A 13,756-nucleotide genomic window follows, 5' to 3' on the forward strand; every position below is an offset into this window, starting at 1 on the left:
CATAGCGTGGATTCGATCCTCGATTGCTTAATTTCACTTAACACTTCAACAGCGCTTTTCTTACGGTATGACAATAGTTTTCTTTTCAGTAAATGACAGCAGTTATACGTTTCCAAGATGCCTTCGCTAAGCAGAATAATGTCTTTACCATTTGACCCTTCTAACCTCTTCTAGGCCACCACTGGCTGGAATGGAGATAACAGACCTCCAACGAAATCATTTGTTCTCAACATTATGTCTATTCTTCTGGCTGCTTTTCGATAATTATAAAAACAAGAACTCCGTAAACTAAAGGCGGTTACTGAGAGCGACCATCAGTGCGTGTGTAGGTTATTATTGCACTATTTTCAAACACTTCATTCATATATTTATATAACCTCTCTTACCAACCTCCGAGAATCTTTCTCGCCAACTTTCGAAAAACTCTCTCGCTAACCTCCAACAATCTCTTCCTCCTCTAGCTGACAGTTTTTTGTACTTTCTCGTGACGGAAAATACACCTTTTGTCGTAGTTATAGCGAAATTTCTTACTTATATCAAAATAATAAGGCGCTTCAATAGAACATCTTTACCCCTGGGAATTACCGGGTACACTAGCTAGTATATATATATACTCATATTATATATGGTTTCATACGATTATTATTATCTTGCACTTTTAGCTATTTGCTTTTGAGTAATTTTCTTATGTATGTTAATGTGGTCGTTTGTGAGTGCATGTGTAAGTTTATATGTGTATATAATTATATATATATATATATGTATGTATACATACATACATACACACACACACACACACACACACACACACACACACACACACACACAAACATATATATATATATATGTTCCTCCTTGCGTATGCATATATACAAGTGTAAAAAGTAATTATCATTGCTGTAATGAATATTTATAGTAATTATTTATTACAACCGGAAACGAAAAATTGCAATATAGCATTACATATTCATAGTCATACTGAGAGGAAATTAAGATAGCATAATAAAACATGCTGTCTGTATCTCAATTTATGAATATGCGTGTGTTTGGTGAGCATTATGCGTATTTATATACTACATTGTAGCCACCTGTGGCTAGAACTGAAATTTTGTTTGTCTATGTATTTCATTTTGTGTCTATATTACCTTAAGCTGATGTATTCTAAAATCTCAGAGTTAGTTTAAAGAATTTAAATGAAGCTATATATCATATATTTCATGGGAATTTGAGTAGATATATAAATTTGTAGTTTTCATTTAATAGTGAAAGTTTGAATTCTAAGTAATATTTACACTAGTGCTATGAAGTTAATATGTAATATTATTCTTAATAGCAAATAGAATCTACAGGTACACTTGGACGATAGAAGCACTAAGCAAGATCTATTAGAGGCCAATGGCTTTGTAGTTACTTTAAGAGTGATAACATGTGTCTTTTCTTTTAGCTTCAATTATATTTTTGAAAATATACTTTTGAAAAATGGCAAACGTATTTTTGATTAGTGATAGTTTTTACTGCTTACACTGTCTGTTGTAGACAAATTGTACTGATTAAATAAAATTTTATTCTAATTGTATCGTGTTGAATGTGCTGCTTTGTTAAACCTCAGGCCAGCACTCTTCTAACAGATTTATTATGAAGGGTATTCTACCTCTGGCTATCACGTTATTTTCAGAGCAGAGGTTATACTTTGTGCTATGTAACCTTCCTATTTAAGATGGTTGGATGTAATATGAGCACGATTTCTTGGTCCCCGCATGACCACGAGAGATTCTCTCGTTAGCTTTCTTGTTTTCAGTATAAAATCCCATTACGTTCATTGGCTTAAAAAGAAAAAATACTTATTAACACTAGATGCTAACCTCTTCCAATAGTACTGAACCGAAATTGATAAACTGAATATTTGAACCCATTTCGATTATCGTCTGAACTTACTTCCTTTCCATCATCTTTAGAAAAGCCTAAATGTTCCAGCATTTCATTGTGTGCATATATAGGCGCTGACTTGACTAAGTGGTAACAAGCTTACTTCCAAACTACACAGTTCCAGGTTCAGTTCCATTGCGTGGCGGCACCTTGGATCAGCGACTTGTGAGTGGATTCGGTTGACGGAAACTGAAAGAAGCCTGTCGTATACATCTATCTATCTATCTATCTATCTATCTATCTATCTATCTATCTATCTATGTATGTATGTATGTATATATATATATATATATATATATATATATATATATATATATATATATATACATGTGTGTGTGTTGGTGTGTGTACATTTCCGTAACTTATCGGTTCGGCAAATTAGACCAATGGAATACATATCAGGCTTAACAAAATAATAAGTAATGAGGTTGATTCATTTGACTAAAAATTTTTCAAAGCAGTATCCCAATATGGCCGTAGTCTAATGATTGAAACACATAAATGATAAAAGATCTGTAGGTATTTAAAAAAAAATGGCATGTATTATAGCGATAGACTTAATTCTTCACTACGTTATCACCCGGCATCTTGAATTACTTTAGCGGAATTAATTTTGTTGCAAGTACTCAGGCCAGAGCGCCGGTTCGACTATATCTTAGAGATTTCTATCTCACCAGTTTTGGAGGGCTTGTAAATAGTCATGAATACTGCTAACTCTCCTGACTAAAAGATTAAAATAAAATTGCATTGATGAGGCTTCAGATGCATAAGTATTTGCGTTTCAAAGAAATCAAAATTAGATTATTACCTCCGGTCGACTTCATCAAAACTGTCAGCTGAATTATAAGTAAAAATAGTGTAGCATTTAAGTAAGACATTTGATTAGGACAGTATTGTAAAAGTACTGTTTTCCGTTAACCGGTTGACACTTTATCGAGTTCTTCTTCCTTAGGATCGCAACTAACTGATCACATTCTTCAATTTATTTTATTTATATTTTATTTATTACAGGTTTCGACTTACAGGTGTTCAAAGTTATTATGAACTGCTTCGGTCATACTATTCTAAAAAGTCTTAGGAGAAAAAAAAAAAATTGTTGGCTCGCTTAAAACAAGTCGAAACAAGTCTACATTATACACGGATCCATTTATTTCTAAATTTACCCGAATTACTTCCGCTCTCGTAAGTTTCACAGAGAAGAAATAGGGAGCAATTCTTTTCGTATATCATTTATCGTGAAGTATATTGATGTTCATAGAAACATGTGGCAATATATTTAGAGTGTCACATAAAAGACTAGGCGTGATGTAATAAAAAATGTCACATAAAATTAAATTACTGAAAATGTAAAGCGCCATAAAATTTTTCTACGCTGTTCAATTAAGTCTGTGTTTGCTTTTCAACTCATTCTGTAGTAGAATTTTCATTTTATCTTGCTGAGAACTCGAAAACTATGTCATTGCGACTCAATGGCAAAAGTAAGCAAAAACCACCGTCTTTTACTCATTAATACGGTCCCTATCATTTGTAGCCCTATGGACGGGTGATTAACCAGGCACAGGAAATTTTACATCATCACTCGATCTGATACAAATAGCAGTTAAATCACCCTGAAATTACACCCAAAATACTAGTTCGTAAGTTCGCAATGCATATATTATATATTTGTTCGATCAGGTCTCATTCGAACTAAATTACCACAACAAAATTCACTTTAAACTAACACAGGAAGCCTCTGCACGGTTATTCGACCTATTTGAAATAGCATCGATATGTCTCTATCACACCGTAGACGACATGGTCCCCTATATAAGAGAGAAAGAGAGAGAGAGAGAGAGAGAGAGAGAGAGAGAGAGAGAGAGAGAGAGAGAGAGAGAGAGGGAGAGGGGGAGAGAGATAGAGTAAGAAAGAGAGAGAGAGGGGGGGGAGATAGAGTAAGAAAGAGAGAGAGAGAGAGAGAGAGAGAGAGAGAGAGAGAGAGAGAGAGAGAGAGAGAGAGAGAGAGAGAGAGAGAAGTATTTTACATGAAGTAATAGAAAACTGTCCGGACATCGGTACTTCTCCAAGAATTAAAAGTTGCACTATCCATTACGACTATTCGTCGGTGTCATTTCACCTAAGGCAGAAATAATAATTAAAAAGAGATGTACTACATTTTCATAAAGCGGAGTAACTACTTGAAAAATTTGTCAAAATTTTAAGTTAATTTGATATTTTTTTATCGTTATACCATAATTTTCTAAACCAATCACTGTGCTTTAGTTCCATTGGAAGTTACACATGATGTGTGTTTTTGTCATGAATGTTTTTTTTTTTATTTTGGTTTTTACCACCGTCTACCAAGTCGATCGCTATCAGCTTTAGTCTGATAGCTTGTTATTTTCACACAGACATGCGAACATATCAATGTCCATACTGATTTCAATAAATGTATAAAAATTATATGATTTACTTCACTAAAGAAGAAATAGAATATATATATATATATATATATATATATATATATATATATATATATATATATATATATACGGACCCCTTGCAAAACACACATACACACTTAAAAACAAACACACGTACATATGCATATTTGTGTATATATATATATATATATATATGTGTGTGTGTGTGTGTGTGTGTGTGTGTATGTGTTTGTAGATAGATAGATAGATAGATAGATAGAAAAATAGATAGATAATATTTGTGAGTTTCTCCTGATTTCATATGTGAACATTATAAAATGCATCGCTTTTTGAGAGAGACAGGGAAAATAAGAATTTCATGTTGTTTAAACATCAAGGAAGACGAAATTCACTATGGTCTAATATTGCGACAGCACAATTTTATTGGTAATATAAGCACAAGTAATTAAAGTGATAAATGGGTTTAAAGAGGAAAATACAAAGTTGAAAGGGTTCATACGTTTCACTAAAAGTCTGCTTTATAGTCATTGGTAACTGCTACAAAGGAAGTATTTGGCACCACCTTGGAAGATAATTCTGACACTGGCAGATAAGTTATGCGAGCGAAAATAATTTTGCCATAAAGAAATATGGCAAAATATGTAAGGCGAGTAAGTTTTGGAAGAAGATTTGAGATATATAAAGCAGAAAGAGATTTCTGAAGTAAAAAAAAAAACTAACAGTAACGACTACAAATTTTTACAACAATGCAGAAACAGAAAAGATAAAAGAGCGAAGAAGAAAATCAAATGACTCGCTACAAAATCGCACAACAAACCGAAATCCAACAAGAAATAAAGAACATGTAACAAAGCTAGCAAGCAAAGGAACTACTTTATGTGATAAATTTCTATTAGATATGGCTGAGTGTCCTCTATACCAAAACTATTAGTTCCGAGTTAGCTTAGAATGTATAATCCTCAGAAAAGTCAATGAGAAGAAAAATCGTTTTGTGTTATTTTTTCTTTTAAATTTCATCTGCGATCTTGCTGATATTTTCTTTTTAACACCAGCTTTTGATCGTAGCTATTCTATTATCCTCAGATAATTTGTAGAGTCAACACGGTATCCCAAATTACCTTTCGGTGGAGTGAATATTCACTAAATTTCCAGAAAGAGTACGGGATTAAGGATTAATAGTAGATATAACACAATTGCGCGAATAATCGAAACTCTAAAATAATAGAACATTTCAATTTTGTTTTGTTTCACAAAGTATAATACAATCCTCTTTCTACATTACAGCTGCTTCGCCAAAGTACCTCAGTCGGTAATTTCTTTAGACCAGACTCTGGTTCTGCTCTGACCTTCGGTGTGATGGCTGGTGAGGTATATTCAATCAAGCCTTTATGCTCTAGCATATGTTACAGAATTACCTTTCTCAGCTTGCTAGAAACAACGAAGTTATTGTATAATTATATTGATACCTAGCTGTTTACACTTCTAAATAATAAAAGGGAACTGATCATCGGTGATGGAACAATAAGTTTTGATAGTGATTCTATTATTTTTTTCATTTGTTACTAGAAGAGGGAAATGAACAGAAAACGGGAATGAACTCATTGAATTTGTATATTTCTTCTACGATAAACGAATGAGATCAATGCGATTAATGTCCAGGAAACAACAACAAAAAAAAAAAACAAGAGCAATATAGAGGATAAATGGAAAACTTAAACATCGAGCCAACAACTCATTCAATAAGTTTACAGAATTGTTATTCCACAAATAGTTCTTTGAGAAATGAAAGAGTTTTAAGGTGGGCATCGGAAGTATGAGAGAAATTCTGCCACACTTACAAATTCTCAAAATTTCACATGACTGAAGAAAAAAGTAAGAGCACTAATATTCTTGCAGGCTATGGATGCAGGACTTTTGAATTTGGGAGTTCAGCTCTGATCGAACTGACCTGTCTTAAAACTCATACCAGTAGAGTATATGACATAATTTTGTATAAGGATTAGAGTAGAATTTTTGCCAGATACTTTTCAGATCGTTAATGGTGGTTATATACAGAAATGTTTGGTAGTAGTGGTTATGATAGAGTTAGTATTCGTAGCTCTACTGATGGTGATATTCAATTTGTTCGTATTCGTATTAATGATGTTGGTACAAGCGACAGAGAGGGATTTCACGAAATAGATATTATAATAGCAGTAAGGTAAGAATTAGTGTACGTGTGTAAATATATATATATATATATATATATATATATGTATAGGCGCAGAAGTGGCTGTGTGGTAAGTAGCTTGCTTACCAACCACATGGTTCCGGGTTCAGTCCCACTGCGTGGCACCTTGGGCAAGTGTCTTCTACTATAGCCTCGGGCCGACCAAAGAGACCGATAGAATAAGTACTAGGCTTACAAAGAATAAGCCCCGGGGTCGATTTGCTCGACTAAAGGCGGTGCTCCAGCATGGCCACGGTCAAACGACTGAAACAAATTAAAGAGTTAAAGAGTGTATATATATATATATATATATATATATATATATATATATATATATATATTTCTATCCCGTAAGATCAACTGACCATAAAAATATACCGCTACCAACCTCCACCTCTATCTCTCCTCTATCCCCTTTCACATTCTGTCTTCATGACTTGACCTAATTACCGATCGCTTTTCACTTGACTTGGACATTATTCAAGTAAACAAGCAAAAATCCATCGCTGTATGGCATATATTCACCTCCGCTATCTATGCTGTATCAGCCTTCGCTCCAACATCTATTTCCGGATTATCCCCACAAGGATTACTTTACACGGATTTTTACACGGATATTTACTACTGGAATGAAACTACACTTCAAGTACTTTTCTCTCTGTTTTTCAGCGCATCACACTCTTTAGCACTTCATACTAAAAATATCCGCCTATGGATATAATAATAGATTCCTTTATTTTTTCCTGTCTCCGATGAAGGGAAGTACTGGATCTTTCCAGAAACATCTGTAAGACTCTATCCTTAAAATACTTCTCCAACCTTACCATTGGTCTCTTTATCTTTTTATTTTTATATATTTACATATACACACGCTAATACACGACTTATAATCTCAAATCCTGTTCATACAACGACTGGGGCAAAGTAGTCGGTATACAGGACTTACTCGGTATTACCTGTATCCTCTTGGGTTTGCTTAAATCCAATACCCTCCTCAACCTTATATATATATATATATATATATATATATATATATATATATATATATATATATATATATATATATATATATATATATATATATATATATATATATATATATATATATATATGTATATATATATATATATATATATATATATATATATAAATATGTGTGTATATATATGTATATATGTATATGCATGTATGTATGTATGTGTATGTGTGTGTGTATGTGTGTACGTGTGTGTGCGTGCGTGTGTGTGTGTGTGTATGTGGCATTTAAATAGAACCATTATTTTTTTATGTACAAAGATTAATATAAAAATTGATGGGCAAGTAAAATCAGCAGAACAAAATGTAATCTAGTATTTAGAAACTTCCTTCTACGATCTGAATTTAGAAATCAGTGATGTCGAAGTGGTTTGTAAGACAGTTCAGTTGATGTTTCTTTCATATATCTACTGATGTGAGGAGAAACTGCTGTACGGATCAACATATGTGAGCCTCAACTAATGTGAGCAGAAACACTAATATAAGAAATAAGTATGAATAAAAGATGTGATATATATGGTAGGCTCTTGAAATCTCTTTTGTTTTTTTGATTTCAGTCATCTTTAACTTTCATTCTCCTGGGTTGGGTAAACCAATGTATGCAGGATGAATGGCTACTAATTAATCGGCTATATCCTACTCCGAAATGCATGACTTTGTGCCTTTCTTAGAAATCACTAACGGTGCAGAAGAATATTGACGGAGGGCAGGAAGAGTAGATTAGTGAAAAGAATGATTTATAGTTTTGGTAGAATCGGTAGTGCGTCGGACAAAATGTCATATGGCATTAGCTGCAGCTCTTTATCATCTGAATTCAAATTACGCCGAAGTCAAATTTATGTTCCATTATTTTGCGTTTGATAAAATAAAGTACCAATCAAGTACTAGATTAGATTTAATTGACTGACTCTCATTACAATCTGTCAGACCCTCTGCTATTATTATCACTGACATGAAGACGGCGAGCTGGCAGAATTATTAGCAGGCAGGAGGAAATGCTTAGCGGTATTTCACCCGTTACTACGTTCCGTGTTCAAATTCCGCTAAGGTCAACATTACCTTTCATCCTTTCGGGGTCGATAAATTTAGGGGTTATCGCACGGACAGCAGACGATCTAAACAGCTTAGACAGAAAGACAAAATTAAATCCCATGATAAGTGGTACAAGTTTGGAGTTACCAGGGGGTTGCTTATATAGTTCTCAGCTCCCTTCCTTATCATTCCCAACACACCAGTTACTACTGGTATTATCGTCGTACTAAGCTTCCACATTTTTGTGATTTCAATTTGCAGATCTTTATAGTGAGAAAGCTTTTCGTATTCCTCTATTGAGGCACTTTGATCTTGTGAGATAGACATATCTATTAACAGACAAGTTTCTCTGTTGTAGTCCTTGATCACAATGTCTGGTCGATTGGAGTCAATTTTACTGTCTGTTTTATTGGGAAGTTCCAAAAGGTGTTGAATCCCTCGCCATTCACTACATCCTCTTGATGGTGCTTTCTACCACTTATCATAGGATTTAATTTTGTACTATTTACAAGCATCCCAGTGGATGTACTGCTCTAGTCTGTCATGTCTTATGAGGCACTTCGTTTCAGCGAGGACTGGTAGCCAGAAACAGCATGATTAATTGCCTCTGAATTTTCCACAAATTCTGCAGGAGGGGTCAGATCCACCTTTAAGGGCATTTGAATAGTAGCATCTGGTATTATTATTATTATTATCATCATTATTATTATTATTATTATTATTATTCAGTAGTTTTATTTTTATAACGTGCTTTCACTTCACTACCGAGCGCAGCTCTGTGCGCCTTGGGTATGTGCTGTGGTTTGCTGTGGTGCTCTTATGTTTACTGTATTGAAAGTGTTTTGCGTAGAATGTGTGCAGTACCCAGTAGTGCAATTTTCTGTATGTTATATATATTTGTAAGTCCTGGTGTTTTTGTTATGTATTTGTCTGAATATTTTTTTATTATACCTAAGGCACCTACTATGATAGGAATTGTTTCTGTTTTTAGATTCCACATTCGAGTTATCTCTATTTCCAGGTCTTTGTATTTTGAAAGTTTTTCCATTTCTTTTAGAGAAACGTTGTCATCTGCTGGTATTGAAACATCAATTAGAAGGCATTTTTTTCCTTCATGATCTTTGACAACTATATCTGGTCTATTTGCCTTAATTTCTCTATCTGTGTGTATTGGCATATCCCAGAGTATGGTTGCTTTCTCGTTTTCTGTGACCTTTTCTGGCGTGTGTTTATACCATCTTTTTTCTGTTGCTATTCCATAATGTTGGCATAGCTTCCAGTGTATATAGGTCCCAGCTCTGTCGTGTCTCTGAATATATTCCTTCTTAGCCAGGACTGGGCAGCCAGAGATAATATGATTTATTGTTTCTTGTCGATCTCCACATATTCTACAGTTACTTGTTATATTTCTTTTCATTATGTGTTTTTGGTAATTTCTGGTGGGGAGGCTTTGGTCTTGTGCAGCAATTAAAAATCCTTCAGTCTCTGCTTTGAGTCCTGAGCTTCTCAGCCATCGCTGGGATTTTTCTCTGTCTATTTCTTTCGCATTTAGTTTAGCCCAGTATTTACCATGTAGGGGCTTTTCTTGCCATCGTTTTATCATGGTCCGTTGCTGTTCTAGTTTTAGTTTGGATTTCATTTGTTTTATAGCTTTTGTTGTTTCTTCTTCTTCTTCTTCGTATTTGTTAGTTAGATTGATTTCTTGTTTGTATTTGTCAGCTTCCTTAAATACTGAAAACAGTTTTTTGTTTTGCTCGTGTTTTGTGGCTATTTGTATTAGTTTCCCTTGCTTCTGGAGTAGGTATTTTTGCAGTCCTATGGTGGTTATTTTATAATAGTTTTCTAGCTGTATAAGACCCCTGCCACCTTCTGTGCGTTGTATATATAGCCTTTCTATGTCAGATTTTGGGTGGTGCATCCTATATCCTGTCATTATTTTTCTTGTTTTCCTGTCTATTTTACATAGTTCGTTTAGTGTCCAGTTAAGGATGTTGTAGCTGTAGCTTATAACTGGGACAGCTAAAGTGTTGATACCCATTATCTTGTTTTTAGCATTGAGCTCTGTTTTTAGTATTGATCTAACTCGTCTATAGTACTCTTTCTTTATTTTTTCTTTCATTTGTGTATGTTGTATCCTATCTAGTTCATTGACTCCTAAATACTTATATGGTTGGCTTTCGTCTAGTTCTCTTATTTCATTGGCTTTATCTAGTGTTATATTGCTACTTTTAACTAATTTTCCTCTTTTCAGGGTTGCTTTGGCACATTTTTCTAATCCGAATTTCATCTCTATTTCCTTGGTAAAGCCGTGTACTGTCTGTAGTAGTGTTTCTAGCTCTTTGTCGTTTTTTGCATATAATTTTAGGTCATCCATATATAGAAGGTGGCTGACTGTTTTTCCATAGCATTTGTAACCGCCTTCCATTTCCCGCCAAGTGTTTTCCGTACACCTAGGGCAGAGAAGATCATTGCATGCATTACCAGTTTACACACGCAAATTAACAGGTAAAATATGTATATAAAAAATTAATAAATAGATAAATTCATAAATGGATGCTGTTTTCACAGCGATAATGCTCTTCTCAGTACATGAGTCGTTCCAGTTAACAAGATAATACATGAGTAGTTCAAGTTAACACGATCGTACATGAGTCGTTCTACCAGCAACAGCAGCAGCAACAGCAGCAGCAACAGCAGCAGCACTAGAGCGATCAGGAAGCAAAAGAATCGTCACACCCTTGCGGTCAGTAGAGGTCAGATGTGTTTACTACTAGAAGCGACCAACGAGAGAGTTGGCCTTAGATTTGGGAACTGCCAACTCACCCTGTTCTGGTTTAATTACGAATAGAAAAAATAACAATAATAATATATATACATACACACGCATACATATAGGCACACCCACATAGCACACACACATAGCATACACACACATACACACACACACACCCATATATTTACATCGTTGAATTTTTCTTGCCTCTTTATAGCTTTTGCCGTGGTTTAATTTTCGTAATTGTGCAGTTTGTATATATTGGCAGTTGTTTATCTCCTAAAGTTTCAAAGTTTTTAAAGATGATCGTTTGTATATTCGGTGAGAGAAAATTGAGGATATGTAAGATTTTCAACTTATTTTGGGGAAAATTTTTGTTGTGCGTTTAATCGTGTTGTTGGAATGAAAGGTATGTTTTATCGTGCGTTTAATAGTGTTGCAATAAAAGCTACGTTTTCATATTCGAGTAATCAAGGAGAAAAGAAGGGCAAACATTTCACAGAGAATTGTTTTTTTAATTTTCTAATAAAGATCGTTCGTGTGTTCGACCAGAAGGAACTGTAGTGTCTTTGTATTAAAAGGATGTTTACATTTTCGAATATTCAGGAAAGGACAGGTATTCACAGAAAGTTGTCGGTATTAAAGTTTCAAAGTTTTTGAAGATGATCGTTTTTGTGTTCGGCCAAAGAAAATTGTGGATATGCAAGATTTTCAACTTGTTTTGAAGGAAATTTAAAATACTGACAGCTAGATTTTCACAGCAAAATACTCACAGCTATTTTTCATAAAAAAAATTTTCACAGAGAATTGTAGTTATTAAAGTTTTTTTTTAATTTTCTAATGATGATCGTTTGTGTGCTCAGCCAGAGGGAACTGTATTACTATTATTGTTCAGTAGTTTTATTTTTATAACGTGCTTTCACTTCACTACCGAGCGCAGCTCTGTGTGCCTTGGGTATGTGCTGTGGTTTGCTGTGATGCTCTTATGGTTACTGTATTGAAAGTGTTTTGCGTAGGATGTGTGCAGTGCCCAGTAGTGCAATTTTCTGTATGTTATATATATTTGTAAGTCCTGGTGCTTTTGTTATGTATTTATCTGAATATTTTTTTTATTATACCTAAGGCACCTACTATGATAGGAATTGTTTCTGTTTTTAGATTCTACATTCGAGTTACCTCTATTTCCAGGTCTTTGTATTTTAAAAGTTTCTCCATTTCTCTTAGGGAAACGTTGTCATCTGCTGGTATTGATACATCAATTAGAAAGCATTTTTTTTTCTTCATGATCTTTGACAACTATATCTGGTCTATTTGCCTTAATTTCTCTATCTGTGTGTATTGGCATATCCCAGAATATGGTTGCTTTCTCGTTTTCTGTGACCTTTTTTGGCGTGTGTTTGTTTATACTATCTTTTTTGTGTTATATAGGTCCCAGCTCTGTCGTGTCTGTGAATATATTCCTTCTTAGCCAGGACCTGGGCAGCCAGAGATAATATGGTTTATTGTTTCTTGTCCATCTCCACATATTCTACAGTTACTTGTTATGTTTCTTTTCATTATTATTATTATTATTATTATTATTATTATTATTATTATTATTATTATTATTATTATTATTATTATTATTATTATTATTATTATTCGGTGCTGAGCTGTGAAGGAGCGTTTTTGTTATTTTTGACAGCTCTAACAATTCTGGTAAACATTTCCGTTTAAAGTGAATATTTATAGCCGACATATGTAAATAAATAAATGAAAGAATCTCTTTGTCACAAGTCACAAAAAATATTGATATAATGAAATAAAAAGAAAACTTATGTTCGAAAACAACAGCATACACGCATAAGCTTCGGTGATTTCTACTTTTTGTAATGTAGCTAGTAACACACAAAAATCACTTATAGGAGAGTTAACTAATAAAACCTCAAAATACCAGAGCTGGATGATCAAGCAAAGCGAGTATCTTCCTGACCCCTTTATGAGAGTGTTGAACTCTCACTCGGGTAACCGGAGTTTTTGATGTACCAGCAAAGCAACAATTATTTGTAGAGCTTGCCAATGTAAGGCGGAACATTAAACTCACTAGGCCAAGATAAAGTGCACCGGTCACATGCTTACATTTCAAGAATGAGGAAACATAACAAAACAAGTTAAACAAGTCTGTTAAATACGGATATTAATCCATGAACACTATAAAGCCTTTCCAAAACTGTTTCCAGTTTTGATACGAAATGTGTTGGGGCAATGAAATTAGTTCTTTGTGGTAGACAGCCGAGTTGTTATACGTGCGATAATGAAATAACCTAAATGTTTTCAGCCTGCAGAATTAGGAAATGTATCAGTTCAAATCCTGTTGAT

Source organism: Octopus bimaculoides, chromosome 1 (assembly GCF_046866305.1).
Source record: "Octopus bimaculoides isolate indiv1 chromosome 1, ASM4686630v1, whole genome shotgun sequence".
Lineage (NCBI taxonomy): Eukaryota > Metazoa > Mollusca > Cephalopoda > Octopoda > Octopodidae > Octopus > Octopus bimaculoides.